We start from the raw sequence: 15,249 nt of genomic DNA, 5'->3' as shown, positions 1-15,249 counted from the left end.
TCTTGCTATTGTAACTTGCTTTGCAAGATTCTCCTCAAAATTTCTTTGTCTCTCCCTCTCTTCCTCTTGTTGTTGTAGATAGGCCTAGTATGCTATCTCTTCCTACTATCTTTTAATCTCTTGCTACCTTGCAATCTCATCAAGCCATTTATTCATCTCACTAATCTCTTTATCTTAGGCCAGCAACCACTCATTCTATTTACAAAACTTCCAATCCATCCTCCTTTGGAACTCCAATATCATATCTTCAAGATCTTTATATGGAGATGTTGGGACTAGTGGAGTAGGGGTAGGAGGAGAGTAATAGTTCTAAGTAGATTAGCTATAGCCAATTTGAGGCTAATATTGTAATTGGAAATATGAGAGATGAGGAATATAATTTTCATGATATGGGGGGTAATAGTATTTATTTCTATGAAATGGGTCCATGGTTAGAGTTTCATAAAAATTGCATTTTCATTGAAAACTTGAAAATCACAAAAAGATCAAGAACAATCTTTACATAATAGAACTATTTCATCTTGAAACTAGTAGAAGCATATAGTTGCCATGGTGTTAGATGAATACCTCCAAAGGTTGATTTCACTGAGAGTAACAACCAAATTCTCGATGAATGGACTTCAAAAAATAGCTTCTAGTAGACTTAAGTAGCTAAAATTGGTGTCCCACCTGACATGCTATAAATTTTTGACACAAAATTCTGCACCTTTTCTTGAGATATGACCCTCAACCAACCTTGTGTAACATGAAAACAACCTCCAAGTGTGGGACTTACAGTCTGAGTCTGAATCTCTGGAGATGGCTAGCTTCCTTACTATCAAGATGTACCTAAACTATCACTTGAGAGGGAAAGGGAGAGAGATGCATAAAGTAAATTGTTGAAAGGTAAAGGGGAGTAATGCACCTAATTGAAATGGTTACACCTCTACTTAGGAATGAACAACACATCAATAAAAATCCCAAATACACAAATCCTAACTCTATTCTACTCCCAAAGAATCACATGTAGGGTTAGAACTGATCGAGTGTTGAAGGGAAATAAATCTTCACAATACAAAAATCACCAACAATTTGAACACAACATACAAACCTTAATGACTAGAATGAAACATTAAAAAACAAGGAAAAATACATGCACAAATAATGAGCATCAAGAAGAGGCAAAGAAGGGAACTATTTCATTAATGGAAAGCAAGGAATATAGTTGTAGAGCACAAGGCTACTACAAGTAGACATGATAGAACATAGAGGAACCCTCAAAACATATTTATAACTACCTTTTATAGAGTTTAGGTATAATTTTGATACTATATTGAGTTCAAACCCAACTAGGTGGAGTTGGATTGTAGAGGAGAGAAATAACTATCGAGTAGAGGAAATCATGATTAGATGCACATCTCCATATAGAAGATATGATCTTTGTGTGCAAATTGATCTTTGAAGAGACAAAAGTAGCAACCATTATTGCTCCAATTAGGTAGATGGACAAGTAAGGCAGTAGTAGAGTGTCCTTTCATTTACTAGGCATGGAGAATATCAATAGGTGGTTGCAATTGATCAAAGGATCTGATTGCCATCACTGAATTATTATTTTCATGGATAGAACTATGCCAAGTTGGATACATTATTGAGTCAACTACATTCAATCATCAAAACTCACTACATGGCTGAATTTCCTTGAAGTATCCCACCATCTCATCCGACTTTCCATCTTTTATGTTAACCTGTGCCTTTTCTCATTTGTGGCTTAGCAACTAGTTTTCTTCATTATCTATTTAGCCATGCAAAGTTGTGACTACCTTCATTTCATGTTTAGTCACTACATCACAACTTGAAATCATTTTAACCTTCTAACTGTTGTGACCCTATGACATCATAGAATTAACCATTTTGTACCCTCACAAAAATTAGGGCTTTAACATTTATTTTACTTGCAAAATTGCAAAACTTCTATCTTTGACTGTGTCACCTCTTTGAAATTGCCAATTTGACTGTAGTATTAACTTTTCAAATGTGTGCTCAACATGGAATCATTGCTTCACATTCTTAACTCTAGTTTACCCTTGACTCCATATGATCATGCAAACAAGGAGGATTTCCACTTCACAACCTTGACCTAGGGTAGACCTTGATCTTCTGGAATGATGTGATGAAAGACTCAAATTTTAACTGAGTTGTTTGAGTTCACAACTTAAGTTTGAAGTGCATTTCGATGGAACCACATCAATTCATCATATTTTCTTTCATTTTATGAATTCCTTTGAAACTAGAATGAACAAGACCCTTGTGATGATGTGATGAAAGACTTGGATTGGGGCCCACATAATGACACGTATTCACTCCTTGTAAACTTACAACCTAAAATTAGAGTTCAACACTCAACCATGCGAGCATGCCCTCAAATGAAATTCATGGCTTTACAACCTTGACTTTGAGTTAAGCTTGACCACCTGTGACTGTCCAAAGAAAGCATGACATAGACTACTGTAGTTAACTTTACATGGTCATAGCTTGAAATTTGTTTAAACTTGAAGTTGCATGCGATCACACGACTAACTACAATCTTGACTATTCATACCAATGCAACCCATCTCACAGTTAAGGCATAAACCAGAGTGACAAAGTGATGGAAGGCAATCACATGGTTGCAACTTGAAATATTTTAAGGATATATCATACAATATAAAAGATTTGAAAGTTTAGGGATATAAAGGGTATGACCAAGGTTTTTATGTGTCTCTTTAAAGTTTTCATGGCAATAAATGATTAGTCCAAAGGACGTGGACATGGTTGTTGTAGACACCTAAAATTGTCGAAATCCCCTTTTCATGATCAATTAAATAAATATTTATTATTTATTTAATTTCCCTACCTTTAATTAAATAAATTTACATTTATTTAATTATGGTTTATCTAAATTCTAACCTTTCCTTGATTTAAATAAACTAAGGTTTATTTAAATCCTAACCCATTCACTTTAATTAAGTACTTCATTTACTTAATTAATCCTTGCCTAATCCCCCTTGGAATTAAATATTACATTTAATCTTATTTGAGCATATGGCTCCTACCTTTAACCCTCACCTAACCTCACTTGCCTAACCTAACCCATGCTTCTAATCCTACCTACTTCCCTAATCATGCTTACTTTTCCTAATCACCTAGCTAATTATCTGTTAATCCTAAGTGTGTGCTCAAACATGTGTGAAGAATCTATGAGGAATGCTCACACTTCCCACACCCCTCATGTCTTCCATGCCTCTTGCACACTTGTCCTCTTGCATGAGAGTCAAGGTGTCTCACACATGTCTGAGAAGCCATGCTTCTCACACCTCTTCCACTTGTCCTCTAGCATGAGAGTCAAGTTGTCTCACACATGTGTGAGAAGCCATGCTTCTCACACCCCTTGATCATGTCATGATAAAAGGTTGCTCACACATGTGTGAGCATCTTGGCCCCTTTGAATGGTCAAAAATCCTAATCCACATGGAGTCTACTTGGCCTCCACCTCATGGAAACCTCATCGATCCTAAGAAATCCTAGCCCTTCATCTTGCATTCAATTTCAGCCATCCATTTCATCTCATTTCCTATAAAAGGAGAGCCCTCTCCTCATTTCCACAATCACTATCTATCTCATTTTTATGCTGTAGGAATAGTGAGCAACCACATCCCACAACAATGAAATCATCTACACTTTCTGATTTCATGAGGTTTGCATATGTGCTATTTTGAATAGTTTATACTCTTTTGATTTCATGTTATGTTTATTTCCATATTTTCTTGCATATTTTGAAGTTTGCATAATCATGTAGGAATATGCATTAGTTTCTTAGTGTTTATTCCATTTATTACCTTTTTATGCAATACAGTTGTCACCCTAGATTTCATGTCACTAGTCAACCTTTGAAGAATACAAGGGGGGGCTAAAATGGTTAGCAATTCTATATAAGTGCTAATAGTTCAAATTTTCTCAAAGCAATTATAGTAGAAACCTTTTCAAGTACCTTTTTCTCAAACTTCTTCTCTGACCATGCCATCGATTTCTCATTTCTTTCTATATCTTTATTATTGACTTTTTCAACAATTTTCACTGACTGAGAGATAATAGAGGCTTGTTCATCTATCTGATGAATGTTAAAAGCATCAAAAAATATGTTTTTAATATCATGCAACACTTATCTTTTTTTCTACTCTTTTTGCATTTCTGTGAGGAAGCTAAGGTGCATGGAATCACTTCCTACCCTAATCTTTGAGAGGACGATTATGCAAATTCAACTAACTATTGTAGAGATATCAAGAAATACATAATAACATAATAAAAATAACAATGAACACATAACACAAAAATTATCATGGGGAAACCCTTTTAGGAGAAAAACCCCACCCTCTAAAACCTACACAATGTATTCTCAAATCTGGAAGATTACAATACACTTGCAATGCAAGTTCTTACAAGAGCACATCACCACAACTCAAACTTAGACTTAGAATCAGAGAGACTCCTTCTAGCACTAGTCTTGCAAAATAAACTCAATGATTCAAACACCTCCCCAAAGCCCTCCTTTTATAGTGATTTGCTACTTGGAAACCATTTTTGGTTTCAAAAAACCATGGGCCAAAACCATGGGCAAAACAACCATGCCACATGTTACCCACTTGTAATTTGTAACTCCAAGAATACCATTTTCGTCCATAATTTTGTCCTCTAGTTTATACCCCTATAAAAGTCATATAATGAGTTGTTTACACTCTAAAAATAGCCCTTCTATATTGTCCTAGAGAACTGACACATTTTTAACAACTCATACACCATTTCCCAACTCATAAACATGTGGAAAACTACCATAAATAAATTCTAGAATTTTAAAAAAATTTCCAAAGTTTTCCAGCTAAAATTTTATAGAGTTTTCTAGAAAAAATCTTGAAAGCTTGAGACACAATTCTCAACATTCTCCCACTCATCGAACACCTTGAAAGAGTCAGGGGATCCACAATGTCATGGACTTAATTGCTGGGGGCCAAGAGGCCCATAGACTCTGAACACCATCTGAACTTCTCTATGCTCATAAGCTTAGTTAATGCATCAACAAAATTCACCAAAGTCTCCACCTTTTCCAACTTCACCTTGTCATCCTTGACCATATTTCTCACAAAATGATATTCTACATCAATGTTCTTGGTCTTGGCATAAAATGTCAGGTTCTTCGCTAGGCAGATTGCACTCTGACTATCACTATAAATTGTCACTACACCCTATTTGAACTCTATATTTAAACACAGTATCTTAAGTTATACGGCTTCCTTGCAAGCATGAATAGCTTCCATATACTCCAAATCTATAGTGGAGAAAGAGACCACAACTTGTCACTTGCTCATTCAATTGATTGCACTATCGAATAATGTAAATACATATGCACTAGTGGATCTTCTTCTATCAACATCGCCAGTCCAATTTGAATCCACACAGCCTTGAATATCTAAGGAATTCTCATATAATATTCCATGAAAACATATAGAGTACTCTAAGGTACCCCAAAAGTATCTGAAAATTATTTTTACTGCATTCTAATGTGCTCTACCTAGATTATACATATGATGGGAAAATACTCCCACTGCTTGGGCAATATCTAATCTTGTACAGACCATAGCATACATCAAACTTCCAACAAAACTCTGATATGATACTTGAATCATCTCTTCTATCTCCAATAGGGATGAAGGACACTGTGAGCTAGAAAGCTTTGTTCCCATAGTAACAGGAATGCTCAATGGTCTGAAACCTTGCATATTGAATATTCTTAAAATATTACCAACATACTTACTCTGGCCTAGCCAAAGCTTTATGTTTTTCTTATCTCTTATAATCTCCATTCCCAGAATGTATGTTGCTACACCAAGATCTTTCATTTCAAACTTTGCTGAGAGATGAGATTTTAATTCTGCAATCAAACCTTTTTTTTTGCCAATAAACAACATGTCATCAACATATAAGGCAATAACCAAGAATTAATCACCATAAGACTTGTAGTATATACAGTGATAAGATTTGGATCACACAAATCCTAAACTCAATACATATGTATCAAACTTTTGGTACCATATCTTAGGACTTTATTTTAAACCATACAAGGATTTCTTCAATTTACAGACTAAATGACTTTTACCTTTCACCACAAAGTGCCCTGGCTGTGTCATATAAATTTCTTCCTCCAAATATTAATGAAGGAAAGTTGTCTTCACATCCATCTGCTCAACTTCTAGATCATAAGCTACTGCAATAGAAAGTAAAAATTGAATGGATTTCATTTTTGGTATAGGAGAAATTTTTTTACTATAATCAATTCCTACAACTTGAGAGTAACCTTTTACAACCAATCATGCTTTATGTTTCTCAATTCTTCCATCTAAACCCATCTTCCTTTTGAACACTCATTTACAACCAATAGGAATCTATCCTTCAGGCAATGGTACAAGGTCCCATGTGTCATTCCTCTTAAGAGCTACCATCTCTTCTTCCATGGCTGTCTTCCAAGGCTTTGAATCATTCATACTAAGAGCCTCTTCTACAGATTTTGGTTCATCAATATTATGATTCAAAGAAAATATAAACCTCCAATCATTAGGAGAATATCCATACCTTTCTGGTGCTTTCCTCTGTCTACTAGACCTTTGAACAAGATTTAGTTTAGGTTCAGGTTCATGATCAAGTTCTCCCTCTTCCTTTGATGATTCAAAACTTCTAGAGCTCTCTTCAACAACTTGTCTTTCTAAGGGCCTCAATTCAACTTTCTCAGGTGTAGCAGGAAGTTGAATCACATCTTTCTTTTCTTTTATCTATTCTCACTGCACTGTAATAGAAGAAAGCTCAATTTCTTTAAAAATAACACTTTTGGAGTAAAATACCTTTTGTGTAGCATGATCCCAAATCTTGTATCCTTTCATGCCATAACTATATCTAATGAAGATACATTTGACAACTTTTTTGTCCAATTTTGTTCACTTCTCCTTTGGCACCTGAGCATATGCCTCACAACCAAAAATTCTCAAATGTCTAAGTGAAGGCTTGTGGCATGACCATGGTTCCATTGGTGTTTTATCAACAAGAGTTGATGTAGGAGACCTATTTATTAGGTAGTAGGTAGTGGCTACAACTTCAGCCCAAAACTTTTGTTCTAGTCTAGCTCCAGTCAACATACTCCTAGCCTTCTTCATCAAGGTTGTATTCATTCTTTCTGCAACTCCATTCTATTGTGGAGAATACAGAGTTGTCTTCTCTCTTTTAATACTGAAATCTTTACAAAATGTGTCAAAATCATTGTATCAATATTCACCACCATTATTAGTTCTCAAATGCTTTATCTTCTTTCTAGTCTGCAACTTAACCATTTAAATTTTTTTTTTTAAATGATTGAAAACTTCAGCTTTACTTCTAAGAAAATAAACCCATGTTCTTCTACTGAAATCATCGATGAAAGAAACATAATAAACTAATCTACCAATAGAAGGAACATCAATTGGACCAAATACATCCGAATGGATTAGATCCAAAATACATGAGGACTCATGAGAAGTTGAGTAAAAATGAACATGATTTTGTTTACCATAGATACAATGCTCACAAAAATCAAAATCAAGATTGCAGTCATTCAACCCATCAACAATATTTTTATTCTTTAAGGTTTGTAAACCTTTCCAACCTATGTGGTTGAGTCTCTGGTGCCATAACATAGTCTTCTCTATAGGTAACTTTGATTTAGTAGATAGAACACCCTTGGGTAACCAAAAATCACAACCATCTGTTGAAAGAGAAACCCTCTCCTTCTCAACAAAGTAGTCCTCTTCACAATCTTATCAAAAGTACTACTGCACTCAACCGTGTATGCATCAAGCTGGTACAATGTACCCAATTTGCTTCATCTTTCTATTACCATAGCACCTCTCACCATTTTCACACCTACTTCAAAAAATTGTAAATGTACACCTGCATCTATTAGTTTACAAATAGATAACAAATTTCTTGCTAGTCTTGGGATATGCAAGACACCATAAAAACTTCTAATTCTACCATCAAAAAATTTCACATGAACACTTCCATGACCAAAAATATCAAGAACTGAGTTATCACCCAAGTACACCTTACCACCATCAAAATTTTCATATTTACTAAACCAATTTCTATTAGGAGTCATTTGAAAAGATGTACTTGAGTCTATCAACCATGCATTATCACCTACATGAGTGGCCAAGGCTGTGATGAAAGAATCTCCATCTTCCTTCTCAAACTCAAAATCAAAATCTTGCTTCTTCTTTTTTTTTTTTCCTCTTTGTAGTCCTTTCAGAAGTGTCTAGATTTGCAACAATTCCAACAAATCACCTTGGACTCACTAAAAGATTTTGATCTCCCTTTACTCTTGGACTTAGAATGACCATGCTGCTTCTTGTTCTTGCCTCTTTTCTTTTGTCTTCCTCGAACACTCAAAGCCTCTTTGGCATTAAGAGAGACCTTCCTTCTCATCTCTTTAGAAAGTAGAGAACAAACAATGTCTTCCATCTTAAAGACAACTAAAGGGCTCCCTATGGCCATGACAAGACTATCCCATGAGTCTAACAATGAACATAACAATATTTGGCACCTTTCTTCTTCATCCATCCACTCCAATTGAGGTCAACTAAGTCACCAACATATTAAAACTTTTAAGATGTTCAAAATTATGTCCACCTTCTTCCATTCTCAAGAAATACAACTTCTTCCTCAAGAAAATCTTGTTCACAAGTGATTTCGCTTGATAGATCTCACTTAGCTTCTTCCAAAGCTTCTTCATGGTAGGTTTTTCATGGATATTAATCAGTATAGAGTCTACAAGAGACAATATGATGAGACTTTTAGCTTTTTTGTCTCTCACATCATACTTTGTGACTGAAGTTAGATTTGTGGACCTCAACTTCTTTTCATCGACTACATCCCATAGATCTAGATCAACCAATAGATCTTCCATCTTCAGCTAACACATTTCAAAGTTTGTGCTAGAAAAATTCTCTACATTAATCCTCCCTAATGTGCTTTCCATCTTTGCAATCTTGCAACACAAAAATAAAAACCTCTGCACAAGCTCCCACTCAAACCTTGATTAGCTCAAAAAATCATGTACCTAACAAATAAAACTAAAACTCACCAGGCTCTGATACTACTTGGAAGTTAGCTAAGGTGAGTAGAATCATTTCCTACACTAATCTTTGAGAGGATGATAATGCAAATTCAACTTAATATTATAGAGATCTCAAGAAATGCATAATAACATTAAAAAAATAATAATGAATGCAAAACACAATGATTACCATGGGGAAACACTTCTAGGAGAAAAGCTCCACCCTCCAAAAACCACACAATGTATTCTCAAATCTGGAAGATTACAATGCATTTGCAATGCAAGTTCTTACAGGAGCACATCACCATAACTCAAATTTAGACTCGAACTTAGAAAGATTCCTTCTAGCATGAGTCTTGCAAATTGAACTCGATGATTCAAACACCTCCTCAAGCCCTCCTTTTAGAGTGATTTGCCACTTGGAAACCATTTGTAATTTTACAAAACCATGGGAAAAACAACCATGCCACATGTTACCCACTTGTAATTTGTAACTCCAAGAATACCATTTTCGTCCATAATTTTGTCCTCTAGTTTAGACCCCCATAAAAGTCATATAATGAGTTGTTTACACTCTAAAAATAGACCTTCTACATTGTTCTAGAAACTTAACACATTTTTAACAAATTATACACCTTTTTCCAACTCATAAACATGTGGAAAACTACCACAAACAAATTCTAATTTAAAAAAAAAAAATCTAGAGTTTATCGGCTAAAATTTTCTAGAGTTTTTTGGAAAAAATCTTGCAAGGTTGAGACACAATTCTCAACAATTTGATCTTGCTTCTTCTTTCTTGAGATGTCTTGCAAGATTACCATTTTCTCAAATGTGAGATACTTCAAATCCCAATCTAGAAACTCAATGACTTTTTCCAAGGTAAAAAATTTACCTAGAGATCTTATCTTTTTCTTGTTTCCTTCACCCTTTTTAGGAGTGTTGCTACTCGACACAACTAAGGCTAGAGTGAGTGAAGGGGTTTCATCAATTGGTCTATATTGTAAATCAATGCTAGAAACATTAATAGTAGCACTTGGCATGATTTGTATTATAGGGGGTTGTACCTATTGTGTTGATGGTGAATCTAAAATAGCTGGAGTGGAGTGTGAATTGTCACACCCGACTCTGCTTATGAAAATTCATTCTTATTTTCTTTCATCTCCTTTTCTCATGTCTTTGTCTCCTTGTTTCCCTTTGCTAGAGATCTTGAGACTTTTAGTCCTTACTGACCTATAGTAGACTCATCTACCTTCAATTTTTCATCTTGCTCTTTCTCCTCGTCTAAAGCCTTAGTTTCTTTTTTATCTTTTGCTGGCTCCTCAAAATTTGTTTGAATCTATGTATTAGGGTTCACAACATCAACTTGTATTTATGTTATTTTAAGATAACCACTTATTTGTTGTATTACAAGTGTTAGGTGTGGTTAAAGGAATAGGGGATACATTACCCTATTCCTATGTGCTCCGTACACCTATGTCTTCTTATTTTATATGAACTATTGGAAATATAAGAGGAGTAATTGAGAGGGGAGGGGTGAATCAGTTACTACAAAAAAATCTTAGATCCCGAAGATGTCAATACAAATCAAAATATAAACTTTGATCAAACTATATTTTGTTGTTACTTAGAAAACATACAGGCACTAGGTTAACACTAGAAAATATTGTAACTTGACAAGCACTAAGAATCAACTGTAACTTGGCAATATTTGAATATACTGGTCTTTATGTGATTAACCTTAAATTTAACTTAGTTTCATGCATATAAAAGAAATATTATGAACACAAGTGATACTAAGATTTAACATGGAAACCCAATTTGGGAAACACCACCAATTGCAACTAGTTACTAATTTTCACTCTTCTAAAGTGAGCCCTATTAGGAGCCCACCCTATTAAAGGTTACAAAACACACTATTAGGTGTGATCCTATTAGAGGATTTAATCACCGTATTAGTAGTGGCCTTGTTAGAGGCATTCAAGACACTTCAAATAGAAATGCCACCTTATTAGAGGATTTATAACTAGTTGTTAACCCAACTTTGTTAGGAGATTTATATTAGATGGAACTAAATTATTGATTATAGATCTCAATTTTGGCTTTAATACTTGATCCTTCTTGATCGAATGTATCTTTGGAGCTCCACAAGGATATTCTTCTTATCCTTCAAATTTGCTTCCTCTTGGCATCTTCAAATCTTCTATTTTCTTTCATACATTTATTCCTCAACTTGACAGGATATATTTGTATCTTACATATTGTCAAGTCATCTTGAATACAACTTAGAATACTTAATATTCATCTCCTTAGTTGACTATAACCAACAAAAAAATCAATTAAACTTAATATGCCAAAACAAGAAAATCATTCACTAACCCTTCTCAGTAGACACTAACCAAAATAGTTTTTTCTTCATTAACCAAGTGAGCTCTGTTAATAGTAGTTTTCATGCCAACTTGATTTGTCTCTTGAGTGAACTCAGTAGACACTACCTTCTATAAACTCTCTTTGGTAACTAAGTGAGCTGAATTAACACATGTTATTTTCCAAATTTTCTTTATCTCTTGAGTGAACTCGGTAGACACTGACTTCTAAACTTGGCATACACAAAAATGCTCGAAAGACATAGGGAATTGTCTCCATTTCTCGAGTGAGCTTGATAGACACTGACTTCTAAATGTATGAAATTTTGTGTAACATCAAAGAAAATATACAATTGATTGATTATTTTCAACAATATCCCTCTTTGGCATTGATGGCAACAAAATATGTTATAATAAAATGAAATTTATAGAACAAAATAAAGTAAGGAAAAAGCCTTAGTTTCATTTTGATTCTCATCCATGAGAACTCCTTCTATCAGTGTGAACTCCTTCTATCTTCAGTCTTCTCCCTTAGTCAGCAAAACTCTTTTGTATTCAACATCTTCATTTGATAGAAAACACTCCCTCTTTGATATTAGATCAAGTTCTTGAATTATTCTTCCTCTTTTACCTTCTCACTTTTTATAGAATGGATTATGATATTAAAAATCTCACTCTTTGACATCTAGTACCAAAAATTATGAACGATGTAATATCCAATGTACCTCCATTGGAATGTTCAAAATGGAAAGTGTACTTCTGAGAGGGGAGGGGGTGTGAATCAGAAGGAACCAATTTTTATCCTTTCAAACCCTTATTAACACATAAATAAAAGTAATGTACATGCATGTAAACATATAAGAAAAAATGAAAGCATGCATCAACACATAACACAAAGATTTGTTAACCCAGAAACCCTCTAGAAATAAGAAGGTAAAACTAGGGTGGGGATGACATCGACAAAAATCATTGCATCAATCAATATTCAACCACTTCTAATGGTCTTCCCTGTTAAAGGCTTTACACTATGTCAATAGCGACCTGGTTAGAGGATTTACAAACACTTACATGAAGTGTCACCCTGTTAAAGGATTTACAATAGGTTGTTAAACCCACCTAATACATAGGATTTTAAAGAACTTCTCCAAAGGTTCTCCTTACCTAGCTATTAAGATAACCTATCAACATAGGATTTCAACATCTAATATAATTGTGAGAGAGTATTAGAACATTTGACCTAATTGTATGCAATCTCAAATTGTTGGATTCAGATACTAGATCTTCTCTTCTCATTTTGATCCTTGCTTGATCTGATCTCTGTACATGTTCCTTGTCCCTTGTGCTATTTTGATCAACTGTATATTAAATTGTTGCTCTATTTCTCTAAGTCTTTTCCTCTTCACACTAAATTTTTTCTATAATCTTCCCATATACTATTCTCATCCACACATGCAATGGGTTCTTGACCTCCTTACATAGAATGCAAAGAATTAGGGTTAGGTATGGATCTACGATCCATATTGAATCTCAAATTCCTACTCATACCTTGGATTTTTCTCATTGGTTGCATGGCTTCCCCATTTTTCTGATTGATTGCATGCAGATTGCATAGGGAATGTAATGATTCATCCTTATCTTTTATCTCCTTAAATTTTTTTGTAGGTCAGCTCCAAAAATGGTTTACATCTTAGTTTGTGAAGACACAAAATCTTATGCTGATTTTGAGTTACTTGGCACTCATTACATTATTGATGCTCAGCATGAACTAATTCCTGCATTGCTCGACATCTATTTCTTTCATAGTTTTCTCGACACCTGTTAGACACTGTATTTCTTGGCACATGTATGTTCTATATTGCTTGGTACCCCAACATTTCCTGGATCACTCGGCACATGAACTTTTCTGGATCACTCGGTACATACTATGTTCTAACTTGCTTGGCACCAACTATGGCTCGACACCTATTGAAATTCTAGCTTGACATACATTGTGCACTCAACATATATAGTAAAAATACTTAGTGTGTTGACACTCAATTGTCAAGACTATTCTTTTGACCAACAATCTCCCCCTTTGACATGAGTGTCAAAAACACTTAACTAAGCATATATGAACTTAACCTTATTGAGTACATTCTTTATTCACTTGACATTCATGCAAAATTTCAAAAATATTGTAAGTAAAAATATACCTTATGACTCCCCTTGAGTTGATTATGCCTAGTCCATTCTTGAGACTAAAATTATGTGCTAATGTGCCTGATCCTCTTTGTCCTTTGTCCTATTTCTGCATTCTAAGCCCGTGTGTTGTATCTGATCTGTATGTAGTTCAAAATTTTTGCATATCCCCCTTTCTCTTTATTACTTGGCTCCCCCTTTTTGGCTCTTTAAAAACTTTCCACTTTGTTCTCAAAATGAAAGAGTGTAATAAAAAATAATTCAAAATTTCAAAATTTGGTCCCCCATAGTATCTACATATATACATATATCTCCTCCTTACTTTATCTCCCCATTTTTTGACACCGATGTCAAAGGGTTCTATGGAGTAATACCATGCTTAGCCAAAAAAGTACTATTTACCTCTAGGAGTATCTTTTGCTAGTGCAATGTCCAATGACTTATGCTAGATGGAAAAATCTATTGCTAGATGTACAAGTCCATCGGAGGTAGAAAGACTTGAATCTTTCTTGAGGACTGTTTCTACATACATTTGCTCCTTATGGAGTACCTCCAAGTGAGGGGTTATAAAGGACTGAATTTGCATCAACTTGGCTTTTGTATTTGCCTCCTCTTTTGTTATTAAAACTAATTCTCTTTGAGTGTGAAGCATTTGAGTAAAATGCTTCTCACTTTGAGCTAGATTGGTTGGTAGTTACACACTAGAAATCTTTAGATTTCTCTCCAAGATCATTATTTTTTGGCTAGTCTCCTATGTGAAGTTGGAAAAATCACACAACTTGTTGTATAGGGAGAATATATTCCTAGGTACAATTTTGACTTTATCTAATTTCTTAGCTAGCTCAACTTGTGATAGTTCTATATCACCAGATATTTTCTCATTTACCTTTCCTTGGAACTTCCATTCTGACCATTTCATTAATTTTGGATTTGCATCATGGTCTTCATTTGTCACCTGATCAACTATATCAGATAGTTTCTCTACTATTGGCATTGACTCATCAAATGTTTGCAAGCTAAAGGCATCCATAAAGATGTCCTTTATCTCATTCAGTGCTTGCATATATTTATACTCTTTTCTTAATACTTCTTGTCTTCTTCTTATATCCAATGCATTATGTATTTCATTAATTTTCTCCTTAGTGAGGGTACTAGATTCATAATAGGGTATTTTGATTTCCTCATCAAACTCAAGAATTCCATAATGAAGTTTCTTAGCCACTTTTGTTGAGCTCAAGCCTAGTGTTCTAATTTGCAATGCTAGTATTTCAGTGCTAGGCTTCTGAAGAGTTTGAGTGGAAGCACCTATTTTTGGTAATTCAACCAAAGTTTTTATTGTAGATTTCTTCTCATCTCTTTTCTCTTCCTTCTCTTAATCTTGTTTCTCCTTTTCACTATCAATTGCTAGGGGTGTGCTTGCTAACTGTACTAATTTTTCTTTGTCTTCCCTTGTTGTTGTACTCGGAACTTGAAGTGCATTTGTGACTTCTTTTGGTGGAGATGGTGGAGGAAGGAATAGTATTCTAGTAAGTTGAATGGTCAAAGGTGGTTCTTGTGTTT

Source organism: Cupressus sempervirens, chromosome 2, assembly GCF_028749045.1.
Source record: "Cupressus sempervirens isolate cs-2001-9-10 chromosome 2, ASM2874904v1, whole genome shotgun sequence".
Lineage (NCBI taxonomy): Eukaryota > Viridiplantae > Streptophyta > Pinopsida > Cupressales > Cupressaceae > Cupressus > Cupressus sempervirens.
Note: the sequence above shows the minus strand (reverse complement) of the source record.